Source organism: Lampris incognitus, chromosome 16, assembly GCF_029633865.1.
Source record: "Lampris incognitus isolate fLamInc1 chromosome 16, fLamInc1.hap2, whole genome shotgun sequence".
NCBI lineage: Eukaryota > Metazoa > Chordata > Actinopteri > Lampriformes > Lampridae > Lampris > Lampris incognitus.
The window spans coordinates 2,222,114-2,237,380 of NC_079226.1; the positions used below are offsets into that span (position 1 = coordinate 2,222,114).

The window sequence follows — 15,267 nt, forward strand, 5'->3', positions numbered from 1 at the left end:
GCGCGTCTTGGCCACTACAGGTCCATGTTAACTTAAATTAACTACAAGTCCTCGGTCGTATAGCGCCCCTACTGGCGGCAGGAGACATGCCACAGATACCTTTGGCCTCTGTGCATTGTGGGTTTTTATCTACTTGTTGACATCTTTTTTACAGCGCCTCAGACTGGCTGATGAAGGTAAGTCGTCAGTAAATGGTGATAAAAGCAACGTGAGAACAATAGAATATGTAGTCAGTGTGTTTTGTGTTGCTTCGCCGTCTAGTATAGTGACTATAATTGCTATTGGCAGCACGACCGCTAGAGGGAGCCTAAGTTTAAAGCGTAAGGTCGTAATAAGGGCCTTGTGGTGGAGGACGGCCTCCTCCGGGTAACAAGAGATTTTACAAACAGATGACGTAACCAAACTGGGCGTGCTGCGTGAATTAGCAGAGGGTGCGTGTGTATGCGTGTGCGTGTGCGTGTGCGTGTGTAAATCACGAGATAGCTGGGCGACAAAACAAAAAAGCATTTTTGCGGATTTCCTTCCTCGTCGGTTCTTATGAGCATGTTTGGTGATGGGTTCTGTCCGGGTGAGGGCGGAAAGCAGCGAGAAGACCCCCACCCCCCGTCCTCAGAGGAGGGGGGGGGTCTTCTACTGATTAGTACCTGGACCTGCGCGTGCCCGGCTCTGAACGCGCGCGCCCGCTCAGTCTAGCTGACCCGCGAGCAGCCTGATTAGCTGCTCAGGTAAGCACGTAGTTTAGAGAACAGGGTTTCCCGGAGTCCGGCCCGGTCCGGTTCGGTCCGGTCCGGTCCGGTCCGGCAGGAAGGACAAATTGGTTTGGTTTATTGGACTCTTGTGTAGAGCAGTGGCTTGTTAGGAGTTTAACAGAGTGCGGAAACCAGTGGGACGACGCCGGAGGACCGGAGCGTGTCAGGTCGGTGTTTCTCCCCTCCAACTGTCCACATGTAGTATGTCTCTCCCCTCTCTCCAACTGTCCACATGTAGTATGTTTCTCCCCTCTCTCCAACTGTCCACATGTAGTATGTTTCTCCCCTCTCTCCAACTGTCCACATGTAGTATGTCTCTCCCCTCTCTCCAACTGTCCACATGTAGTATGTTTCTCCCCTCTCTCCAACTGTCCACATGTAGTATGTCTCTCCCCTCTCTCCAACTGTCCACATGTAGTATGTTTCTCCCCTCTCTCCAACTGTCCACATGTAGTATGTTTCTCCCCTCTCTCCAACTGTCCACATGTAGTATGTTTCTCCCCTCTCTCCAACTGTCCACATGTAGTATGTCTCTCCCCTCCAACTGTCTACATGTAGTATGTTTCTCCCCTCTCTCCAACTGTCCACATGTAGTATGTCTCTCCCCTCTCTCTAACTGTCCACATGTAGTATGTTTCTCCCCTCCAACTGTCCACATGTAGTATGTTTCTCCCCTCTCTCCAACTGTCCACATGTAGTATGTTTCTCCCCTCTCTCCAACTGTCCACATGTAGTATGTTTCTCCCCTCTCTCCAACTGTCCACATGTAGTATGTTTCTCCCCTCTCTCTAACTGTCCACATGTAGTATGTTTCTCCCCTCTCTCCAACTGTCCACATGTAGTATGTTTCTCCCCTTCAACTGTCCACATGTAGTATGTTTCTCCCCTCTCTCCAACTGTCCACATGTAGTATGTTTCTCCCCTCTCTCCAACTGTCCACATGTAGTATGTCTCTCCCCTCTCTCCAACTGTCCACATGTAGTATGTTTCTCCCCTTCAACTGTCCACATGTAGTATGTTTCTCCCCTCTCTCTAACTGTCCACATGTAGTATGTTTCTCCCCTCTCTCCAACTGTCCATATGTAGTATGTTTCTCCCCTCTCTCCAACTGTCCACATGTAGTATGTTTCTCCCCTCTCTCCAACTGTCCACATGTAGTATGTTTCTCCCCTCTCTCCAACTGTCCACATGTAGTATGTTTCTCCCCTCTCTCCAACTGTCCACATGTAGTATGTTTCTCCCCTCTCTCCAACTGTCCACATGTAGTATGTTTCTCCCCTCTCTCCAACTGTCCACATGTAGTATGTTTCTCCCCTCTCTCCAACTGTCCACATGTAGTATGTTTCTCCCCTCTCTCCAACTGTCCACATGTAGTATGTTTCTCCCCTCTCTCCAACTGTCCACATGTAGTATGTTTCTCCCCTCTCTCCAACTGTCCACATGTAGTATGTTTCTCCCCTCTCTCCAACTGTCCACATGTAGTATGTTTCTCCCCTCCCTCCAACTGTCCACATGTAGTATGTTTCTCCCCTCTCTCCAACTGTCCACATGTAGTATGTTTCTCCCCTCCCTCCAACTGTCCACATGTAGTATGTCTCTCCCCTCTCTCCAACTGTCCACATGTAGTATGTTTCTCCCCTCTCTCCAACTGTCCACATGTAGTATGTTTCTCCCCTTCAACTGTCCACATGTAGTATGTTTCTCCCCTCTCTCCAACTGTCCACATGTAGTATGTTTCTCCCCTCTCTCCAACTGTCCACATGTAGTATGTTTCTCCCCTTCAACTGTCCACATGTAGTATGTTTCTCCCCTCTCTCTAACTGTCCACATGTAGTATGTTTCTCCCCTCTCTCCAACTGTCCACATGTAGTATGTTTCTCCCCTCTCTCCAACTGTCCACATGTAGTATGTTTCTCCCCTCTCTCCAACTGTCCACATGTAGTATGTTTCTCCCCTTCAACTGTCCACATGTAGTATGTTTCTCCCCTCTCTCCAACTGTCAACATGTAGTATGTTTCTCCCCTTCAACTGTCCACATGTAGTATGTTTCTCCCCTCTCTCCAACTGTCCACATGTAGTATGTTTCTCCCCTCTCTCCAACTGTCCACATGTAGTATGTTTCTCCCCTCTCTCCAACTGTCCACATGTAGTATGTTTCTCCCCTCTCTCCAACTGTCCACATGTAGTATGTTTCTCCCCTCTCTCCAACTGTCCACATGTAGTATGTTTCTCCCCTCTCTCTAACTGTCCACATGTAGTATGTTTCTTCCCTCCCTCCAACTGTCCACATGTAGTATGTTTCTCCCCTCTCTCCGACTGTCCACATGTAGTATGTTTCTCCCCTCTCTCCGACTGTCCACATGTAGTATGTTTCTCCCCTCTCTCCAACTGTCCACATGTAGTATGTTTCTCCCCTCTCTCCAACTGTCCACATGTAGTATGTTTCTCCCCTCCCTCCAACTGTCCACATGTAGTATGTTTCTCCCCTCTCTCCAACTGTCCACATGTAGTATGTTTCTCCCCTCCCTCCAACTGTCCACATGTAGTATGTCTCTCCCCTCTCTCCAACTGTCCACATGTAGTATGTTTCTCCCCTCTCTCCGACTGTCCACATGTAGTATGTCTCTCCCCTCTCTCCGACTGTCCACATGTAGTATGTTTCTCCCCTCTCTCCGACTGTCCACATGTAGTATGTTTCTCCCCTCTCTCCGACTGTCTACATGTAGTATGTTTCTCCCCTCTCTCCGACTGTCCACATGTAGTATGTTTCTCCCCTCCCTCCGACTGTCCACATGTAGTATGTTTCTCCCCTCTCTCCGACTGTCCACATGTAGTATGTTTCTCCCCTCTCTCCAACTGTCCACATGTAGTATGTTTCTCCCCTCTCTCTAACTGTCCACATGTAGTATGTTTCTCCCCTCTCTCCAACTGTCCACATGTAGTATGTTTCTCCTCTCTCTCCAACTGTCCACATGTAGTATGTTTCTCCCCTCCAACTGTCCACATGTAGTATGTTTCTCCCCTCTCTTCAACTGTCCACATGTAGTATGTTTCTCCCCTCCAACTCTCCACATGTAGTATGTTTCTCCCCTCTCTCCAACTGTCCACATGTAGTATGTCTCTCCCCTCTCTCCAACTGTCCACATGTAGTATGTTTCTCCCCTCTCTCCAACTGTCCACATGTAGTATGTTTCTCCCCTCTCTCCAACTGTCCACATGTAGTATGTTTCTCCCCTCTCTCCAACTGTCCACATGTAGTATGTTTCTCCCCTCCAACTGTCCACGTGTAGTATGTTTCTCCCCTCTCTCCAACTGTCCACAGGTAGTATGTTTCTCCCCTCTCTCCAACTGTCCACATGTAGTATGTTTCTTCCCTCTCTCCAACTGTCCACATGTAGTATGTTTCTCCCCTCTCTCCAACTGTCCACATGTAGTATGTTTCTCCCCTCCCTCCAACTGTCCACATGTAGTATGTTTCTCCCCTCCCTCCAACTGTCCACATGTAGTATGTTTCTCCCCTCTCTCCAACTGTCCACATGTAGTATGTTTCTCCCCTCTCTCCAACTGTCCACATGTAGTATGTTTCCCCCCTCTCTCCAACTGTCCACATGTAGTATGTTTCTCCCCTATCTCTAACTGTCCACATGTAGTATGTTTCTCCCCTCTCTCTAACTGTCCACTTGTAGTATGTTTCTCCCCTCTCTCCAACTGTCCACATGTAGTATGTTTCTCCCCTTCAACTGTCCACATGTAGTATGTTTCTCCCCTCTCTCCGACTGTCCACATGTAGTATGTTTCTCCCCTCTCTCCGACTGTCCACATGTAGTATGTTTCTCCCCTCTCTCCGACTGTCCACATGTAGTATGTTTCTCCCCTCTCTCCGACTGTCCACATGTAGTATGTTTCTCCCCTCCCTCCGACTGTCCACATGTAGTATGTCTCTCCCCTCTCTCCAACTGTCCACATGTAGTATGTTTCTCCCCTTCAACTGTCCACATGTAGTATGTTTCTCCCCTCTCTCTAACTGTCCACATGTAGTATGTTTCTCCCCTCTCTCCAACTGTCCATATGTAGTATGTTTCTCCCCTCTCTCCAACTGTCCACATGTAGTATGTTTCTCCCCTCTCTCCAACTGTCCACATGTAGTATGTTTCTCCCCTCTCTCCAACTGTCCACATGTAGTATGTTTCTCCCCTCCAACTGTCCACATGTAGTATGTTTCTCCCCTCTCTCCAACTGTCCACATGTAGTATGTTTCTCCCCTCTCTCCAACTGTCCACATGTAGTATGTTTCTCCCCTCTCTCCAACTGTCCACATGTAGTATGTTTCTCCCCTCCCTCCAACTGTCCACATGTAGTATGTTTCTCCCCTCTCTCCAACTGTCCACATGTAGTATGTTTCTCCCCTCCCTCCAACTGTCCACATGTAGTATGTCTCTCCCCTCTCTCCAACTGTCCACATGTAGTATGTTTCTCCCCTCTCTCCAACTGTCCACATGTAGTATGTTTCTCCCCTTCAACTGTCCACATGTAGTATGTTTCTCCCCTCTCTCCAACTGTCCACATGTAGTATGTTTCTCCCCTCTCTCCAACTGTCCACATGTAGTATGTTTCTCCCCTTCAACTGTCCACATGTAGTATGTTTCTCCCCTCTCTCTAACTGTCCACATGTAGTATGTTTCTCCCCTCTCTCCAACTGTCCACATGTAGTATGTTTCTCCCCTCTCTCCAACTGTCCACATGTAGTATGTTTCTCCCCTCTCTCCAACTGTCCACATGTAGTATGTTTCTCCCCTTCAACTGTCCACATGTAGTATGTTTCTCCCCTCTCTCCAACTGTCAACATGTAGTATGTTTCTCCCCTTCAACTGTCCACATGTAGTATGTTTCTCCCCTCTCTCCAACTGTCCACATGTAGTATGTTTCTCCCCTCTCTCCAACTGTCCACATGTAGTATGTTTCTCCCCTCTCTCCAACTGTCCACATGTAGTATGTTTCTCCCCTCTCTCCAACTGTCCACATGTAGTATGTTTCTCCCCTCTCTCCAACTGTCCACATGTAGTATGTTTCTCCCCTCTCTCTAACTGTCCACATGTAGTATGTTTCTTCCCTCCCTCCAACTGTCCACATGTAGTATGTTTCTCCCCTCTCTCCGACTGTCCACATGTAGTATGTTTCTCCCCTCTCTCCGACTGTCCACATGTAGTATGTTTCTCCCCTCTCTCCAACTGTCCACATGTAGTATGTTTCTCCCCTCTCTCCAACTGTCCACATGTAGTATGTTTCTCCCCTCCCTCCAACTGTCCACATGTAGTATGTTTCTCCCCTCTCTCCAACTGTCCACATGTAGTATGTTTCTCCCCTCCCTCCAACTGTCCACATGTAGTATGTCTCTCCCCTCTCTCCAACTGTCCACATGTAGTATGTTTCTCCCCTCTCTCCGACTGTCCACATGTAGTATGTCTCTCCCCTCTCTCCGACTGTCCACATGTAGTATGTTTCTCCCCTCTCTCCGACTGTCCACATGTAGTATGTTTCTCCCCTCTCTCCGACTGTCTACATGTAGTATGTTTCTCCCCTCTCTCCGACTGTCCACATGTAGTATGTTTCTCCCCTCCCTCCGACTGTCCACATGTAGTATGTTTCTCCCCTCTCTCCGACTGTCCACATGTAGTATGTTTCTCCCCTCTCTCCAACTGTCCACATGTAGTATGTTTCTCCCCTCTCTCTAACTGTCCACATGTAGTATGTTTCTCCCCTCTCTCCAACTGTCCACATGTAGTATGTTTCTCCTCTCTCTCCAACTGTCCACATGTAGTATGTTTCTCCCCTCCAACTGTCCACATGTAGTATGTTTCTCCCCTCTCTTCAACTGTCCACATGTAGTATGTTTCTCCCCTCCAACTGTCCACATGTAGTATGTTTCTCCCCTCTCTCCAACTGTCCACATGTAGTATGTTTCTCCCCTCTCTTCAACTGTCCACATGTAGTATGTTTCTCCCCTCTCTCCCAACTGTCCACATGTAGTATGTCTCTCCCCTCTCTCCAACTGTCCACATGTAGTATGTTTCTCCCCTCTCTCCAACTGTCCACATGTAGTATGTTTCTCCCCTCTCTCCAACTGTCCACATGTAGTATGTTTCTCCCCTCTCTCCAACTGTCCACATGTAGTATGTTTCTCCCCTCCAACTGTCCACGTGTAGTATGTTTCTCCCCTCTCTCCAACTGTCCACAGGTAGTATGTTTCTCCCCTCTCTCCAACTGTCCACATGTAGTATGTTTCTTCCCTCTCTCCAACTGTCCACATGTAGTATGTTTCTCCCCTCTCTCCAACTGTCCACATGTAGTATGTTTCTCCCCTCCCTCCAACTGTCCACATGTAGTATGTTTCTCCCCTCCCTCCAACTGTCCACATGTAGTATGTTTCTCCCCTCTCTCCAACTGTCCACATGTAGTATGTTTCTCCCCTCTCTCCAACTGTCCACATGTAGTATGTTTCCCCCCTCTCTCCAACTGTCCACATGTAGTATGTTTCTCCCCTATCTCTAACTGTCCACATGTAGTATGTTTCTCCCCTCTCTCTAACTGTCCACTTGTAGTATGTTTCTCCCCTCTCTCCAACTGTCCACATGTAGTATGTTTCTCCCCTTCAACTGTCCACATGTAGTATGTTTCTCCCCTCTCTCCGACTGTCCACATGTAGTATGTTTCTCCCCTCTCTCCGACTGTCCACATGTAGTATGTTTCTCCCCTCTCTCCGACTGTCCACATGTAGTATGTTTCTCCCCTCTCTCCGACTGTCCACATGTAGTATGTTTCTCCCCTCTCTCCGACTGTCCACATGTAGTATGTTTCTCCCCTCCCTCCGACTGTCCACATGTAGTATGTTTCTCCCCTCTCTCCAACTGTCCAAATGTAGTATGTTTCTCCCCTCTCTCCAACTGTCCACATGTAGTATGTTTCTCCCCTCTCTCCAACTGTCCACATGTAGTATGTTTCTCCCCTCTCTCCAACTGTCCACATGTAGTATGTTTCTCCCCTCTCTCCAACTGTCCACATGTAGTATGTTTCTCCCCTCCCTCCAACTGTCCACATGTAGTATGTTTCTCCCCTCTCTCCAACTGTCCACATGTAGTATGTTTCTCCCCTCTCTCCAACTGTCCACATGTAGTATGTTTCTCCCCTCTCTCCAACTGTCCACATGTAGTATGTTTCTCCCCTCTCTCCAACTGTCCACATGTAGTATGTTTCTCCCCTCTCTCCCAACTGTCCACATGTAGTATGTTTCTCCCCTCTCTCTAACTGTCCACATGTAGTATGTTTCTCCCCTCTCTCCAACTGTCCACATGTAGTATGTTTCTCCCCTCTCTCCAACTGTCCACATGTAGTATGTTTCTCCCCTATCTCTAACTGTCCACATGTAGTATGTTTCTCCCCTCTCTCTAACTGTCCACATGTAGTATGTTTCTCCCCTCTCACCAACTGTCCACATGTAGTATGTTTCTCCCCTCTCTCCGACTGTCCACATGTAGTATGTTTCTCTCCGACTGTCCACATGTAGTATGTTTCTCCCCTCTCTCCGACTGTCCACATGTAGTGTGTTTCTCCGCTGTCTTGGTGTTTTACCCTCGGGAAACCACTTCCAGCGTCTAACACCAAGCAGCGAGCCGAGGTCCGGAGTCTGTCCTCTCTCAAATCGTCTGTCCTCTCTCATATCGTCTGTCCTCTCTCATATCATCTGTCCTCTCTCATATCTTCTGTCCTCTCTCATATCATCAGTCCCCTCTCATATTGTCTTTCCTCTCTCATATCGTCTGTCCTCTCTCATATCGTCTGTCCTCTCTCATATCATCTGTCCTCTCTCATATCGTCTGTCCACTGAGGATTTCCATGGTGCACTGTCTGTTTTGGCTAGCACGCAGGCTATAAAGAAAGGCTAGTTATGTAGCTGCTCCAGCCGTTGTTTTAAAGGGGTGCTGTCGCTAGCATGCTAGCTAGCTAGCTAGCTACGTGCTAGTTAGCCTGGCAGGGAGCGCTGTGCTAAAGCAGAAGTTGGCCTTAACATGGCTAACAAGATCCGTGTGCTTCACCGCATCGCCGAATTAAGCCGTTTGACTCATCTAATATGCTAATGAACAGCCATTTAACAGCATGGCGGTACGCCGTCCCTGGTGTGTCAGATCTTACAGATACAGAAGGCCTTTCGTTTCAGTCAGAACCTCTGGCAATACAGAAGGCCTTTCGTTTCAGTCAGAACCTCCCGTGATATCGAGGCCTTTTATTTCAGGGAGCATCTGTGATGATTCATAAGGCCTTTCGTTTTGGTTCCGGTTAGACTGGGTTGTTCTATCCCAGTGAAAGCAAAGCTGGGCCTGGCCTTGTGGGTTTGCTGCTGTGCTCTGGGCTGCAGGTAGTGACCACAGGGCTGGGGTTGTTTAGGGCTGGGTGGGACCTGCTTGTTTAGGGCTGGGTGGGACCCGGTTGTGACCCGGTTATTTAGGGCTGGGTGGGACCCGGTTGTTTAGGGCTGGGTGGGACCCGGTTGTGACCCGGTTGTTTAGGGCTGGGTGGGACCCGGTTGTGACCCGGTTATTTAGGGCTGGGTGGGACCCGGTTGTTTAGGGCTGGGTGGGACCTGGTTGTGACCCGGTTGTTTAGGGCTGGGTGGGACCCGGTTGTTTAGGGCTGGGTGGGACCCGGTTGTGACCCGGTTGTTTAGGGCTGGGTGGGACCCGCTTGTTTAGGGCTGGGTGGGGCCTGCTTGTTTAGGGCTGGGAGGGACCCGGTTGTTTAGGGCTGGGTGGGACCCGGTTGTGACCCGGTTGTTTAGGGCTGGGTGGGACCCGGTTGTTTAGGGCTGGTGGGACCGGGCTGGGTGGGACCCGGTTGTTTAGGGCTGGGTGGGACCCGGTTGTTTAGGGCTGGGTGGGACCTGCTTGTTTAGGGCTGGGTGGGACCGGGCTGGGTGGGACCCGGTTGTTTGGCTCCTGTGCTGCTTAGACGTCTTGTTGTCATCGAGCTGGACGCTGTCTCATGTCTCAGCACGTCAGCAGCAGGACTGCAGGATGGAAGAGGACGCGGCGTTACGGCCTGTGGGTTGGCTAGACCTGACTGCAGTATTCTGTCCCTGCTAGCCAGACCAGGTCTCCTCGCTGGGCCAGGATGAGTATGACTGGAGTGTCAGCACATTAGCCCTTCGTATTGCTTGGGTGCAAGACCCTGTTTTGAACAGAGAACTAGTAGATGTCCAAGGAGCACCGCTGAATCGGTTCTCGGGTTACCGCCGTGCCTTTTTAACACCAAAACAAGGAAATCACGACCTCCCAAATTAGTTGGAGATACTCGACAGTTTATCAAGAATTGCTGAATACACGTGTGAGTTGAGGCATCCCCTCCCAGGCGTGATCCCCGAGGATCGTCTTACTCTAGACCTGTTCAGCAGTATCGGTGTCTTGTTATCAACCTGTCACGGGTGGAGATGGACTCCGTCTCTCCAGACATTCTCACCACTTCCAATCAGAGACCTGTTTGGTAGGAGTGTGGGCTTTCCAAATGAAGGCTGCTTAGCTGTTCTGGGGTCCGATAGAAAAGACTAACTTACAGGTACGTGTTTGCTAGGTAGCTGATCCTCTCCCTGTGTGGCTGTCAGTTACTTTGGGATCCTCTGTTTTGTTTAAAAGAGCTTGTTGTTGTCGTCAGCAGTAGGTGGGTGGGACATCCTGTCAGTCTGTTTATTCTGGCCAGAAAATTCAGCTATCTTTCCACATTACAGAGGAATATATTTGTGCGTGTGTGGAGAGACAACAAATCAGGATTTAAAGGTAGAATGAGTAGGATTCTCCTAAAAATTAGGGTGTAGACTCATACAAAAATAATCCCTCCCAATCATCACTTTCACCACTTTTGACCCACTGGAGGTGGTGTCCGTGGTGGGGGTGGTGGTGGGGGTTAGCGGGATGTGAAGTGTATTTGTCCAAACTGATTAAAGCGAGCCATTACCTGAACGTTGTTGGAAGTCATCTGAACTCTAGACAGGTATTTCATGTTGTCAGATTGCATTGCCTGCTTTGCTTAAATGATCGATAACTGACAGCAACAATTTAGAAGATGGTGCCGGACAACGTAAATAATAATAACTTCACAGATCAGCTAACCGGGCGTGTGTTGCCATGTGAGTGGGTGAAAAGACTAAACCCAGAGCTTTTCTGTGCCTTGCTATTGTCGTGGTGTCAGTCCCTGTCAGGTATTTTACTGGCCGTAGCCAGCTGAGGAGGTCTCAGCCGCATTACTGAGCATGCGCCGTAGCCAGCTGAGGAGGTCTCAGCTGGCTACGGCGCATGCTCAGTAATGCAGCTGAGGAGGTCTCAGCCGCATTACTGAGCATGCGCCGTAGCCAGCTGAGGAGGTCTCAGCCGCATTACTGAGCATGCGCCGTAGCCAGCTGAGGAGGTCTCAGCCGCATTACTGAGCATGCGCCGTAGCCAGCTGAGGAGGTCTCAGCCGCATTACTGAGCATGCGCCGTAGCCAGCTGAGGAGGTCTCAGCCGCATTACTGAGCATGCGCCGTAGCCAGCGACGCGGTCGAGCTGCCTTGGCGCATGCTCAGTAATGCGGCTAGCCGCATTACTGAGCATGCGCCGTAGCCAGCTGAGGAGGTCTCAGCTGCATTACTGAGCATGCGCCGTAGCCAGCTGAGGAGGTCGAGCTGCCTTGGCGCATGCTCAGTAATGCAGCTGAGGAGGTCTCAGCCGCATTGCTGTGCATGCGCCGTAGCCAGTTACGCGGTCGAGCTGCCTTGGCGCATGCTCAGTAATGCGGCTGAGGAGGTCTCAGCAGGTCTCGGGGTCCCTTCACCCGGACACGTTTCGGACAGAAACTCCTTCGCTCGTCTCTTCGCTGACCTCCTCCGTCTCGCTGCGTGGTCATGCAGTGTTGATGGGTAGCCTATTTGTTCTCTGCATATTTCTTTCATCTCACCTTTTTTAAATCGAAACTCAAGCCACGCCCCGATGCCTCCTGCCTTGCCCCTTGAGACATGTGCAGCGTATGGTGGAACAGGTTCACCACGGTCAGCATGTCGGGGCAGGGGAGCCAGCGACCGCTGCAACCACGTCTCCTCCGTGTGGGCTATGGAGCTGCATGCTGCTAGAGGAACTTAAGTCGAAGAAAACCTTTCACAGTGAAAGACTACAAGAGGTACACATCTGTCCTCTGATTGGCCCTCGCTCGACTCGTCGCTGCTCATTTGCATAAAGTTGAACGTTGCTCAACTTTTTTTTTTTTTTTGGTCGCCAAGTTGCAGAGATTTTGTCGCGAGGCAACTCTCCGCACCATGTAGTTCAGTGTAGGCCGGAGACCATTGGAAATGGACTGGTTGACATTCGGCAGCGGCTCCGAACCCGCCCGCCCTCAGAGTCTCAAACTGCCCGAGTGGAGGACGAGTGAATCTTCTGAAATACTACAGAGGACCCCTGTGACAGTTACACAGGGTTGTTTTATTATCTCTCACCTGCCGCCCTTGAAATAGCCCCCCCCCCTCCCCTCCTCTCGCAGTTTCCCCGCACCACCTGTGTGTGTGTGTGCGTGTGTGTGTGTGTCTGTCAGGCAGCAGGACAAGTGGACAGAGCCAGGTCAAAATGAAGAAGCTGCTCGCTGGCTCGCTCCTCCTTCCATGATTGTGCGGGGCTGTAGTGAGGCCAGTGTGTGTTGCGCTAGCGAGCGGTGGTGTGCGTGGTTATCATTTGTGTTTCCATCGGTGTTGCAGCAGATATCAGTTCTTGGAAGTCCCACAGAAAAACTACAATGACTACAACAAATGAGGCCGTGCGATGGCGTCCATCTACATAATGCACGTGACGCGTCTCCCCTGCTGGTTGACATGGGTTCACACACCTTCTTTGTCATTTGTGGTAACGGGCGATACTTGTCTTGTTTTTTCCCACCCGAGTCCGCAAAGATCCGCCCTGCTCTGCCTCTGATTGGCTAGTACTGGTTGCTTCCGTTGGTTAGGATGGGGTTAGGGTTAGCCAATCAGGCAGCGTAGGGGCGGGTCTTTGTGGAATGCAGGTGGGGAAAAACAAACCAAATTCAGACATTTTAGCTTAGTTTAGCGATGGAAGAATACAGACCGCTGCTGGTGGTGAGTTCAGTACACGTTGTAGTATTGGTGCAGGAAGTAGTAATACTGTCATAGGAGATCCACAACGCGTCAGATGTGATGTCACCGGATGTGAAGTGAAGGTACAAACCCCATTCCAGTGAAGTTGGGGCGTTGTGTAAAAGGTGAATAAAAACAGAATAAAATGATTTGCAAATCCTTTACCACCTATATTCAGCTGAATCCACTACAAAGACCAGATATTTAATGTTCAAGCTGATAAACTTTATTGTTTTTTGCAAATATTCCCTCACTGTGAATGTGATGCCTGCAACACGCTCCAAAGAAGCTGGGACAGGGGCATGTTCACCACTGTGTTACACCACCTTTCCTTTTAACAACCCTCCATAAGTGTTTGGGAACTGAGGACGCTACTTGTTGAAGCTTTGTAGGTGGAATTCTTTCCCATTCTTGCTGATGTACGACTTCAGTTGCTCACCAGTCCGGGGTCTCCGTTGTCGTATTGTGTGCTTCATAATGCACCACACATGTTCAATGGGAGACAGGTCTGGACTGCAGGCAGGCCGGTCCAGTACCCCCACTCTTCTACTACGAAGCCCCGCTGGTGGACCACCTGCAGAATGTGGCTTGGCATTGTCTTGCTGAAATAAGCAGGGACGTCCCTGAGAAAGACCTCGCTTGGATGGCAGCACATGTTGCTCCCAAACCTGTATGTACCTTTCAGCATTAATGGTGCCTTCACAGATGTGCAAGTTACCCATGATGCCATGGGCCCTAACACCCCCCCCCCCCATACCATCACAGATGCTGGCTTTTGGACTCTGGGCTGATAACAATCTGGATGGTCCTCTTCCTCTTTAGCCCGGAGGACACCACGTCCATGATTTCCAAAAACAATGTGAGATGTGGACTCGTCAGACCACAGCACACTTGTCCACTTTGCGTCAGTCCATCTCAGATGAGCTGGGCCAGAGAAGCCGGCGGGCGGTGTTTCTGGGTGGTGTTGATATCTGGCTGTGGCTTTGCATGGTGGAGTTTTAACTTTCACTTGTAGATGTAGCGACCAACTGTGTTAACTGACGATGGTTTTCCCAAGTGCTCCTGAGCCCACGTGGTCATATCCTTTACACAATGATGTGGGTTTTTAATGCAGGGCTGCCTGAGGGGTCGAAGGTCACGGGCATTCAGTGTTGGTTTTGGGCCTTGCAGTTTACGTGCAGAGATTTCTCGGGATTCTCTGAATCTTGTGATGATATTATGGACTGGAGATGATGAAATCCCTAAATTCCTTGCAGTTGTACGTTGGGAAACGTTGTTCTTAAACTGTTGGACTATTTGCTCACACAGTTGTTCACAAAGTGGTGAACCTCGCCCCATCCTTGCTTGTGAACGGCTGAGCCTTTCTTCAGGGATGCTCCTTTTATAGCCAATCAGGACACTCCCCTGTTCCCAGTTAACCTGTTCACCTGTGGAATGTTCCAGACAGGTGGTTTTGAGCATTCCTCAACTTCCCCAGTCTGTTGTTGCCCCTGTCCCAGCTTCTTTGGAGCGTGTTGCAGGCATCACATTCACAGTGAGGGAATATTTGCAAAAAACAATAAAGTTTATCAGCTTGAACATTAAATATCTTGTCTTTGTAGTGTATTCAACTGAATATAGGTGGGAAAGGATTTGCAAATCATTGTGTTCTGTTTTTATTCACCTTTTACACAACGCCCCAACTTCACTGGAACTGGGGTTTGTAAAACCATTCATTGAAAACAGAAGTGATTAAGCCTCGTTCACCACCACCATCTTGCTGCATCCAGCACAGTGATTAAACCGAGCCAAAAATCCAGAAACGAACACGTTTGGATCCACTCCACGCCAAACCGTATATGAACCGAAATATCAATCAATCAGTCAATCAAGTTGCATGGGAATGGTTTCTTTCCATGCTTGGAGGCCTTCCGCCTTGTTATGGAGAGGCGCTGTTTGTGAAAGACAGCCAACACACCCAGAACAGACTGGTCGGTGTGTGTTTGTGTGTCTGTTTGCCGTTCACTCCCCTCTCTCTCTTTCTGTTTGTCACTAGTCATGGTGGGTTATGACCACGGCTGCTTTGTTCCTTAGGGGGGGTCGAGCGATGCGCCACCAAAGGGGAAAGGAAGAGGGAATTTTTCTGTCACATTTTACCACAGTGTTGAAAAGCTGTGACTGTTCTCGACGGTTTGGCCTCTGACTGTCATGGTCCCGTCAGCGGCGTCACGTTCCGGGGCCTACTGCCCCTCTCAGGCGATTTACGTCTGGTTGAAAACACTGGGCAACACATTTTTTTCAAATGTTTTGCTTTCTGAAAAAAAAGAGAGATTATGAGTTTGGCCTGATGACATCATCACACCTTTAATTTCCAGCTTCGTA

The 15,267-nt window shown here is 49.5% G+C and overlaps 1 protein-coding gene across 1 annotated transcript in view; it reads left to right on the plus strand.

Annotated features, from left to right (window-relative positions):
* The first annotated feature begins 642 nt into the window (after positions 1–642).
* fbxo34 (F-box protein 34) overlaps positions 643–15,267 on the plus strand; it is a 41,356-nt gene continuing 26,731 nt past the window's right edge. The window contains exon 1 of the mRNA XM_056296274.1: positions 643–916. The gene's annotated coding sequence lies outside the window, so the exon portion shown is untranslated. The remainder of the gene's footprint in view (positions 917–15,267) is intronic.